The sequence below is a fragment of the Pygoscelis adeliae genome, unplaced genomic scaffold (assembly GCF_000699105.1).
Source record: "Pygoscelis adeliae isolate BGI_AS28 unplaced genomic scaffold, ASM69910v1 Scaffold166, whole genome shotgun sequence".
In the NCBI taxonomy this organism is placed as follows: domain Eukaryota; kingdom Metazoa; phylum Chordata; class Aves; order Sphenisciformes; family Spheniscidae; genus Pygoscelis; species Pygoscelis adeliae.
Genome location: NW_008825156.1, coordinates 3,392,498 through 3,404,639, shown reverse-complemented (window position 1 = coordinate 3,404,639; position 12,142 = coordinate 3,392,498).

The following is a 12,142-nucleotide window of genomic DNA, read 5'->3' as shown; positions in this document are numbered from 1 at the left end:
GAAAAGGAGGCTGAGGGGAGACCTCATCGCTCTCTACAACTACCTGAAAGGAGGCTGTAGCGAGGTGGGTGTCGGTCTCTTCTCCCAAGTAACTAGCGATAGGACGAGAGGAAATGGCCTCAAGTTGTGCCAGGGGAGGCTTAGATTGGACATGAGGAATAATTTCTTTACTGAAAGAGTGGTTAAACATTGGACCAGGCTGCCCAGGGAAGTGGTTGAGTCATCATCCCTGGAGGTATTTAAAAGATGTGTAGATGAGGTGCTTAGGGACATGGTTTAGTGGGCATGATGGTATTGGTTGACGGTTGGACTTGATGATCTTAGAGGTCTTTTCCAACCTTAATGATTCTAGGATTCTAAGGCAGGTGGGGCAGATGTACAGGAACAGAAGATGACAGCGGGACCACGATGCAATTCTCTGGTGGCCAAGTCCCTCAGTGGGGCGCAAATCATCTCAGCATGCACAGTAAGCCTCACCCAACATGCAGGTGTAGAACAGGACAAGCTGAGAAAGAGTCTTGCACATTTGGAAAGACCATTTGAAGCCACATGAGGGAAAGGTAAGCAAGCGTAGAGGCAACATTCCTGAAGATCATCTACCTTATACTTTGGCTATACAACATTCCTTCCTCTCACATTGATGCTTTGCTTCTGAATCCTAAAACAGATGCACTTGGCTGCTGTGACTGAAAGACAAAACCTGGAGAACCTGTATTTCATCTGTGGCTTGGGATTCATGCTCTGTGAGGACAGAAGGATCCTCATGGTTCACTGACAACCACTGCATGTAGAACTCTGTGTCTGACCGACTGTTGGACCAGGCTGCTTTTTTCCAGTGACAATCCATTGCATTTGGGAACAAACGTCCTGTGAGACCCATTTGTCCAACTCGTGACCATTTTCTTACATGTAGATCTGTCTGAAGTCAGGGGTTTCGACTGTCACTGTGGTGCAGACTATTACGATCTTGCCATTTGCGAGAAAGAGTTTTTATTTTTAGTCGGTTGTTTACAGAAGAGAGTCAATGGGCCTGTACTGGTAAAGCAATACCTTTTTGTTATTAATGTCTTTATTTGGTCTTATGCCACCTGCGGGTTTCCTGAGGCAGGAACCTAGACAATCCATGTGCTTGTCATACTAAGATTTGTACATTTGATTGCTACTTGCTGCAGTGTAAATGGAAACTACGTTATTGCCATCAATAAGCAATATGTATGCTTTTTTCCCAGACCACTGGAGGGCAGCATTTCTATGAAAAAGAGCACTTGCACATAATCTCTTTAGTGCATCCATTTTTTTTTTTTCCCAAACTCTTCCTCAGTTCAGGTACAGAGTATCATTTCACACCAAGACAACTGAAATTAATGGGCTGAATTCTTACATAGTGTAAATTCATCAATATTCTTGGCAGTTGACACACTATTGGCACCCTTACCTGTTGAAATTATCACAGCAATTCATGGCTTGCAAAGATGCACTTCTATGTGAAAAAACACAGGCTTTTGTGCCTATATGGCACAAAGGTATAGGCACAACCTATATGGCACAACTCATAGGTATCCCTATGAGTTGCCTAAAGGTGATTAGGATGAAGACCATCTTACAGCAAAGCATTTGTACAACAGCTTGTAGAGGGAGTCCTATTCTTCAAATGGGGCACATAATGCTCCCATTACAGATATAACACCGTAGAAATACAAATGTATGCAGGGAGAAACATGTGTCATACTGGTCACTTCGTTCCTTTTGGAAAGGAAGCATGGTATGTGCTGAGCACACATGCTCTATGCTCTCGAAGGCTGTCCTTTACAGGACTAGACACTTGAAGCAGCTTGCAGTTTAAAGCCAGCTGCACAAAATGTAGTCCCAAACATGCCTTTCAAAAGCTTCACAAATGCCAATTACATTAAATGGTATGAAAAAAGCAACAAAGTAATGTGCCTAATTAACAAAGCTAGAGATGGAGCCAGCCATTTGGTTTGAAGTGCTTCCAAGAGAGACGTTAAATCCAATGGCCAGGGCCACTCTGGAAGAAATAAATTAACATGCTGGGTTAATATTTCAAGCTCTGTGGGAGTAACCAGTGTGTGTGGTGGGGGGAAGCAAAGGTAAAAATATCACAGGGTGCTATTTTGTTTGTTTGTTTGCCAAGGACACTTCAGCTTTTGCCATTTATTATTCTTCATGGTATGCTAGAAAATATGCAAGAAGACATAAAAGTATCAGTATTGCGTCAATGGATTTCCTAAATTTATCTTTTCCCCACCTGTTAAAGCTTAGCTTAAGGTCAAGAGAAACCACCATTTTGAGTGAATGAATTATGGGATAGACACATTCACAAAAAATACATTAGCAGTGTTCTTTTATGTTTAGTACTATGAGCAACCACAGCTTAAAGATTTCTCTCACCATAGGACTTCTCTGAGAAATAAGCTCTGGTGGCTTGTTCAGAGAATGTCCTGTATGTGTCTTTTGTTCCACAATAGGTTTTTTCTGGTTCTTACAGCTAAGAACTGACTGATAGCTGTCTGGTTCAAAATCTTAGATACCTGTCATTGAGTAAGCTCAGGTCACCACAAATTCCCAAGTTCCAGCAAGTACAGTGGCTTAAATCCTTTCCGGTACTCATCTGTTGGCAGCTCTTTCCACCTGCTCCTTCTTGAACGGTTCTGCCTGGTCCCTAGGGAAGAGCAGGAAGATTGTCATGCACTGAACTTGCTTGTTGTGAGCTGGCTGCTCATGTTTTACCTGAATCTGTCATTTCACCTCGCCTGTTCTCCGGCCTCTTTTTGCAATAGGAATTCTGAGTTCTACTGTGCATCAGGCAAAAAGAAAGCTATTCCTCAGATGTGGATGATGAAACGTTATTCCTTCTTTTAAGTACAAATAATTATTATTAAAAAGAGATACAGAAAAGATGGATCAGACTGCTTAATCCTCACAGCTGCTAGGTATGTAGTAATTCCTGCATGTATGTTTTGTAGCTGAAGCAACATATCTTTGACATGTCTTCACTTTGTTGTGAGTGAAGGCATATGCCCTTCAAGCACTCCACGACCACAACCGTTACCTGTGGCCTTTTTTTGTTTGTTTTTGTGGTAAACCACACAATGTAGAAAGAGGGAAAAAAATAAAAAATAACATCTATTTCCATGTCTTCTATTTTAGACACCAGTGGTTACATTTCCGGACTTGCAGCTGAACCTTTAGGAACTTTGGTTGGCTGAGCAGATATCTAGGCACATAACATTGCTATTTATGTACTTGTTAACTTTCTATCTAAAGACTAACATTAATTGGCCAGAGTGAATGAAAAGATTTTACTTTTTCTTAACCAAGATAATTAGTTTTATATTTTCAGCTCTAAAAGTTTTAATTCATATTTTGATATATCATCTGTAGCCTGATTTCCAACTGGACCAAATTCTCTTCAAATCTCTTGGGCCTTCAAACAGGTGTGGCTGAAAATGCAAACCTTTGTGCATAAACATAATTTTTTTTCCTCCAAAGTACCTCAAAGTACATCCCTAAATATAAGCAACATTCTGCAGATGCTACTCAGTCTTAGCTTGGGAGGGGAGAAATAGTCAATAAGACAAGCAATGTAACATAACATGGAAACAAACCTGAAGAAGAATCCATTAGCAATCCAAATGCAAATATCTAGGGTTTGTCCCAACCAGAATTATAAGTATTTGTGGATATATAGGCAAACACACAGGCAAAACAACTCCTAAGGACTGTATAAGCATACACTCAGGAAAACTGACAGTAATTTCATTGACTTCCCCTGTCACCTTTTCTGTGGTGCACTGTTACTTTGAGCATACATCTCTCTGCTTGGATTATGGAGTGGTCAAACCGGGCTACAGAAGCACAGCACCACTGTAGTACTTCTGCATGAAGACCTTTTCATATATTGAAGGGTTCTTAAGGGGTTTGGCATGATAAAGCAAATAAGAAGCTAAAATACTTCTAAATATATAAACACAGAATGCAATCTTTTTCTCCACTTTTTAACAGGCAGGATACCTATAAGCTAGCGAATAATTTTGAAAGAACCTATAGAAATGTATTTTATTTTTGATCACAGTCTGAAAAATTCCATAGAAAGAAGGCCTTTATTATGGATTTGAGAACTGGGCACCCCTTTTCTCTCATCCCTTCATAAGAAAGCAAATAAACATGCTATTGTAGGCTCTCTTGTAAGATAGGAATCCATCCTAGAAGCACATAAATTTTGCATGAGAACAGAGCATATCTGAAGGAAGACCCACTTCTGATTTCTTGTCGGCCAATTCTGAACATCTTGTGCCACTGTGATCTTTCTCTGCTTCCTTGTTATTCCCCAACCCCTTCTACTTGAACACCTAGAGGCAAGGAGTACAACTGCAAAACCTGGCAGAATCCACAGATGAATCAGACTGAATCAGTAAACAATGACTAAAAGCGCGGTGTCTTAGGAACAAGCATATCACTGTGCTTCGTAAGCTAAACCTTTTAAATACAAATATGCTGCAAGTCTTGTATGTTAGCAGGAATCCCGGCCATGATCTGGAGGGCTGGTACAACCCTTTTGCACTGAGATTCTTACAGAAGGCTTTCCCAGGTCCTGGAAACTGGGTAGAGTATCTTCCTGTTCCCTGGAGTCCACAGACCATTATAGTACATCCCAGAAACGGAAGGCTGAGGACAAGCTGATAGAGGTGCCATCTTTTCACTATTTGCCCTGATCTAGCTCCCAGCACCTCATTTAACTGGAACAAAAGGCTGCTCTTAACGCTGAGCCACAGGATCAGGCACAAGCCAGGATCAGGAAATCTGCATTCCCAGCAGCTGGCCCAAGATTTGCGACAGAAGGTGGATTTTGCTTTCCAATCACTCACACTTACATTGAATAAATCTTGGTTATTTACAAAAGAAAAGCAGCAGATTTCATCCTTAGTGCCAATTATTTAACTAGCATCACTGGAACTATTATACTTTATACCTCTTCATAGGCAGCATACAAAGAATTATTTCAACAGGATTAAATGTCATATTTCATGGGACTGGCTGCGTAAATATTTACAAAGCTAGAGAACAGCAAAGACATCTCAGAGTTACTGATTCATGTCAAATATTGAGAAGCTGGGTTAATCAAGGGATTTAAGCAATGCTTTAAACCTTTGAGTCAGCATTGTTGAGATTTACTTGAACTACTCTTACCTTTCAACACCTAAAGTTTTACAAACCGTTTATAACAATGAAGATTTACAGGCCATTTTCCCATCTGCTTGTCTAAGAACATTTCAGTCACTATTGCAAACTCAGAGTAGGCTGGAGAAGTAATAACAGTTGTAGAAAGTGAATCATTCAATAAAAATAAAGTTCTCACTTCAGTTAAAAAAAAAAGAAGAAAGATGTTCTAATTATTTTGATGTATTAGAGAAATAGTCAGCTGATAGGCGAGCATATATATTGTATAAAATGGAGCACGTTCTATATTCCTCAGTCAGAAACAGACCCTAATTTTTTTTGTGGTTAAATGAAAAAGAGATACTTGAGGCACTGAGAACTGCATACCTTGCTCAAGCACCTCCTGATCTGTATTTTGTATGTAGTATATGTGAAATGCATATGTCTGTATCTGTATTTGTGTCTGTTGCTATGTTCACGCACCTGCAAACTGGCTGAGATTTTAAAAATGTAGTGACAGCATTAGTAGAGCTTTGTTTTCAGAAAAAGCTGACTAGGCCAGTCTCAGAAAGTCAAGGACCTTTTAGGAATCCCCAGAACAAATAATCTAATAAAACAAAGCCAAATCACTAGCCATTTCTGAAATTCTAGTTACAGTACATGGTAAGAGTTAAATAGTTCAGATCTATGTGCGCTCGTTTACTCTTTTAGAAATGTAGATTTAAAGCCTTCAGGATGACTGCACTCAGCTCATAGTAACACGTATTTAGCAGCTTCCACAAGCATGTTTTCGTTATGCATTGACATGAATCTTCGAATTGTATAAGCTGAATTTTCCTTGTCACAAGCTGCTTGTTTTGCTGGATCACGCCTAGATCAGCACAAAGAAGACGAGACAAATCTATACCCTTCCTATAAACATACATTGTAACAAAGTGGCACGTTAGCCAAGCTGTATGTCTAATTTCAGTTATTTAAAGTAGATTTTGCTGTGATTTAGCCCCATGATTTCTTGAGGAACAATTATTTCTGTTTTGGGGAATGCCTCATCAAAGACAAATCCTGACACTTTTACTACAGCCTTGACTAAAGTAAGTCTAGAAACTCACATTGTTTCAGATCAATATATGTGCTCCCAGAGAAGCATGGTGCCTGACCCAGTCCAGCTACGTACTGGATTCAAGCAGGTGCTGGATGTAAGACAGACAACTCAACAGATGTTTGCAGTGCTTACTGCCCCTTTCCCTACAGGAAAGACATTTTGGAAACCTCCCTAGTCCTTTAGCAAGTGGCAGAACACTGCTTCCACCACCTCGCCTTGCTTGTGTGCACCATCCCAGTTGTCATATTTACTCAGTTCCATCTCCCATAAATTTTCAGCAAAACCAAATGGATTCAGGTGGGAATGAAGATCAATGATGATCTCTAACATACCACAATATTACTTTCTTTTTTTTTCCAGAACAACTTCCATTTATCTCGCAGTTTGATATACATCTGTGTAACGCTGGCGTTTCTAAACCAGCACTCTTTCTGAAGGATCCTAAAAGGATTTGTAAAACAAAAAGAACCTTCGCTCACAATCAAATGCAGCCTAGTACAAATGGATGGAGAACAAAATGCAACCCAGCAGGCAGAGCATAGCAAATGTTTATCCGCTCACAGCAAAGCCATGCAACAGTTGAAGAACATGGATGAAAATTAAGTACATATTCAAGCAAAACTTAGGTAATTAGAAAAAAAATCTAGCTAGATAAAAGTACAGGAACTAGCATTCAGTCATAACTTCTGCTGCTCCGGCTACTCTCATTAAAAGCAGCATGACTTCTTTGAATCAGGCTTTGGGCTACCCAGCTCTTCAGACATGCAGCACCTCTATGACTCCCTCAGTCAACATCAAGCACCAACCAACTATTTTCTCCTCCATTCTCATTCTTTCTATGGAAGGCTTTCATCCAACTATTGACAGTTCAAAGGGGTAAATCTAACCCTTCAGAAAAGTAATATCATCTATGCAATTGCAGCTTGCTTTGTTTTTAAATGAGTTTCAAGGACAAAGTGAGTACATTGCATGCTGAAATGCATCACAGCTTTCCATTTGAAGACCTCAAACCAAATGATTTACAAGGGTCAATATTAACAGAGCAATTCACAGTATGATGTAATCTAAAACTGATAAAGAACTGCATTGAGTTGTCATGAATTTAATATGAGAGAGCACAGACCGAATTATAGCATTCAAGCATTGCAAAACTGGTGTTCCAGCCCCAGCTGCCTTTTGTTTTGAGATTATAACTCTTACAAATAAATCTCTCCCTCTCAGCTTCCCCCAGCTTTAAAACATTTTGAATGTGCTCTCCAGTTGTATTCATAGTTGCACACAAAGTCACAGGTTCGCTGAACATCTCTTTTCCCTCTTTATATTGTTGCATTTGTTAGAAATGGTCAAGTAGTTTTTCATAATAACCCTTTTCTTTGAATATAAACTGTCTGATGAACTCAGACTAGGTAGGCTTAAATGTCAGGAGTGAGCGCTTCGTTAGCTGTCACCATTGTTGGTATCCTCACTAGGAACCTTAGTGAATGAAGAGGCTAAAGACATGTGCAGAATGAGATACTTCTGTTATACTAGTAAAGCACCAAAGCATACGGCAAAGCTTCCCCATGTGCTTTCTGTGCCTATACAACACTTTGTGATTTTGCTCTGTTGATCCAGCATCTTCCGTAAGTGGTGAAAAGTCTTCATACAAAAATAAAAATAAAAAACAAGTTAAAATTTCACTCCAAAGTTATAAGTTACTAAGTTTAGGAATATTAGGGAATATATGATCAGTCATCCCCCACGTTGAGAAGAAAGCTCCTTTGGAGTTAGATTAGAAATCACTACAGTTTTCAGCTAAAGCAGTAAGTAGAGAGCAGGGGGATTAACAAATGAATAGCATATGAACCCACAAGCTAATTTTTTCTTCATAGACAGAATTTAGACTTCTGTCTGAAAGACAACTTACCTTTCATGGTATATTTTTACCCTGGGGATGCTGAAGCATAGGGCAACAAAGGTGATCCCAGGACACCAGATACAGAGGTGGAAGAAGAACTTACTCTTCCTGTGTCATCAGAACATAGGAGACAGTGGGGTGACCTAACACAAGTGATAAAATTAGTAAGGGGACTGACTCTCTTTTTCTGTTACACAGTAGTTTAAAAACTAAAATAGATCTATGGCTTAAAGCTATTCTTCCACTGTCACCATTAAAAATGTTGATTTAGAAGAACAGCTAAGGTTATAAGTAGGCCCAATAACTTTAACAGGACTGCTCAAAGCGCATATATACTCTCCTGGGTAGTAGCTGTACAAGTCTGGCCTCTCATAGGCCACACAAGGGAGGCCTTTAGAAAGGCCTTTCTAAAGTCTACAGCTTATTTTCCCAACTTGTGCCAGGTTTTGGTCAGCCCCAGCTTGAGGTAGATGATCATCAAAATCTCTCACCAGTTGTGAGACTCACCTCAGGAAACAAAATGTAGTTCCAAGGATAATGTCTTTTAATGCATTTTAAGAATTTCTGATAACATTACCTGCTGCTGCTGCTGCTGTATCAGAATCCTTTTTCAAACAGACTATTTGAACAACCTGCCAACTCCATGCCTCCCACAGAGGTCTCCCAGAACTATTAAAGTTGGTTTAGTTCTTTTTAGCAAGTTAAACTTAGTAAGGTTTATTACTAATTTAGCTTAAAATGACAAGAGATATCACAGAAAAACTAGATAATTCCTGGACGTACACATCCACCTTCACATTAAGTCCTCCCTGCCTAACTTCTCTTTCCAGTGTAGAGAAGGCACCCAGAAGGGAAGTAGAGAGGACTGCTCTCTGTTCATTGACAAGGGACCTAAACTTTCTCTCATTCATTCATTTCATTCATTCTTTAACTCCACTGAAGTCAACGGCATTATATGAGTGACCAAATGCATGATCCTGCTTCTGCAAATTACTGTGTTGTCTCTAAGGCAAGTCTAAAGGCATAGAGGAGACACACAGCTATTTTGAAACCGAAAAGACTGAACCTGGGTATGTCTAACTGTGGTAAATTCATTCATGTTCATCTCACATACACAGGGGATTACAGACTCCCATTAGAGCCTTGGAAGTCTTTGCAGAGTGAGGGGAGATCCTTCAGCATCCCAGCACCTGAAGATGGAGGCTTCAAGTTTGAGATATCAAGTCTGCATAAGCAGTTATTCTGCAGCCAAAAAGAATCTCTAAAGATAAAAAATATAAACCAAAATAAAAAGTAGTTATAATATTGTTAGTTTTCAGTGGCACTAGGGGGGCACAAGTGCCACTGTACAGGTTGGGATTAACCAAACTTCCACGGAAATTTTTTGTCTGCAAATCAGACATTTGAAAATTATTTGGTTTGTTTTGTCTATCATAGTCCAAACATTTCAAATTATGGGAAATTATTTTTTTAAAATTAAACCAGAATTTTATATCACTATATGGCAGGCTTAAAGCAAAACTTTGCTGATACATAGCACCTGCTGGACTGACTTAAAACATTCATTTTGTGTAAATCAGCAACTACCTATCTGGTGGTATCAACTATCACTAATTAAACAAATGCAAATCATGCTATAATCTACAGTGCAAAGCAAAGTCTTTGTGTCTTAATACGCAGTTATTTTTTGCCATGATCCTTGTTTAATAAAGATATTATTTTCTAATACTTTCCCTCTCAAACTTCAATATAAGTTTCAAATGTGATGTTCTTTTAATTTTTCACATCAAAATAAAGTATAACCTTCATTTTCCAATTTATATTTCTAAGAGAGCTTCCCATTTCAGCAGCTGTCTCGCTCCAGATCTCACAGCTCCCCCCTGCCCATCAATCTCTGATTTGGGGCCCTCTCACATATCTTCCAAAATATCCAACTCTTCCACGTCTACCAACACTCCTTTATCAATTATACCCTTAGTATCTTCAAAGAAACCTTGCAGGTCACTTAAGTATGGCCTCCCTACCTGAGTTCATGAAAACTATCTTTAAACAAGCTTTCTGTTTTTTAACTTATACTTTCAGGTGGCTTCAAAGGTCCTGTACCACCCTCCTGCAGATGTCCAGACAAGAAGGGAAACCGAAGTGACAGAAGCTGCAAGATACCCCTTTCATCCCCACAGTCACCTTAGATCTCAACACTGAAATTCCTAAAGAGGAATCACTGATGTGGTGTAAGGTAACATGGAAGGTAGGAGCTAATGAGCTAGGAAAGAGCCTCTACAGTTGTGGATGTGACCAGAAGAACCCACTGGCCTAGGATTCACAGGTCCTTAGACCTTGTTCCTGGGTCACCTACCTTCCTCAGCCTCCATAACTCTCAGAAACTACCCTATGGTGCTTTCCCATTGATCCCCAGATCTATTATTATCAAAAGTAGTGACTTACTATGATTACAAAATAATTGTCACCTATATTATTTCTGTCAATGAGTCATCATCCTCTTTTCCTTTCTTAATGCCAGGCTTGGGTTCACAGACCTGCACTCTTCTCCCTTTGTGCCCTCTATCTGGCAATTCTTAAGGATTTTAGATAGCATTTCTGTGCTTGCGATTCTCAGATTTCTCCCTCTGTCATCAACCTTTCTCCCTCTATTCAGTCCCAATGCTCAAGTGGCTGTCTGGCATCTCTTCCTGGAGATTTTGTCATCAGTTTATGCTAGCTGAAGTGCCGCGTTGCCTTGGTTTAGCCTCACTTTCCCTTTTCCCTTTCACTGCTGATAGCAGTAACGTACTCCCCATTTCCACTATCTTCCCTCCCTTTTCCCACAAGTCATGCACAAATAGCACTCAGCTCCTGGGCCTTCCTTCTACCCCACCAGCTTCAGGGCCAATCTGTTATCATTTTCACAGGGAAATCTCCTGTTTAGGCCTCTTTGGTATACCCTACCACAACTATTGCAGAGTTCTCTTCTTGGCATCCCAAACATATGCAATGCTCCTTTGCAACCCAAGGAAGCTGTGGATGGCCAAACACTTCCTCTTACAAACCTGGCCACACCACTCGCTCCTTGGCAGCCCTCCGTTGTTCTTCACCTGCTGTTCCAGCACATCCCTGTCTCCGGCCTCCTTCAAGACTCAACCTAACTGCATTCCCCCAGTCTACCCTCTTCTGTTGAGCATCGTGTTGTCCCTACCACTGCTGCACTCCAGCAGCATTCCTCAACCATATACCCTTCAATCATATGTTTCTCCACCTCAACCACTCATCATGACATGACCTCCCATGATTCAGCTCAGCTTTTCAGGCTCTCTCATAAGCCCACTCCTCCTGGGATACTGGCAGCAAATAAAACAAAACATGGAACACGTCTACATACCTCTGTTACTTCCCTTCTACACAACCATCTCCCTGCTGTTCTTCAAGCTCCTCACAGGGCAGGAACTGTTCTTTTTGCAGATGTGAAACTTCCCTTGTCATTCTTTGCCAATTAATGAGAATAAAAAAGAATAAACAACATGAGCCCAAATCGCAGCCTCCTACCAACCCAGGCTTTAGGGAAGAAACAAGTGAACAGTAGAAAAATAGACGAAAAGATAGCGAAACGGAGCAGGTGTGTGGGACCATGTAAAGGTGCAATGCAGCAGGAAATGCAAACCCCGGGCATCCCTGCGCGTGGTGTGAGAAATTTATGGCTGGGGAGATCTTGAATTTTGCCTCTTTGCCCTTCAGTGGGTCCAGCCCACGACGGACGAGAACAGCCATGACTTACTTCAACAGCACTAGAGAGGGTCACTCAGAGCCGAGTGCGGGGCAGCACCACCAGAAAACCCAACGCTTCCCGAAGGGGATCCTCGGTGCGACCATCGCGCCGCTGAGACCGGTTATTCGGGACGTAAGCGGGGGGTGAGGGCGCTTTTCCACCAGCCGAGGGTACCGGAGCAGGGAGCCCTGTCCCGCACGGGTAA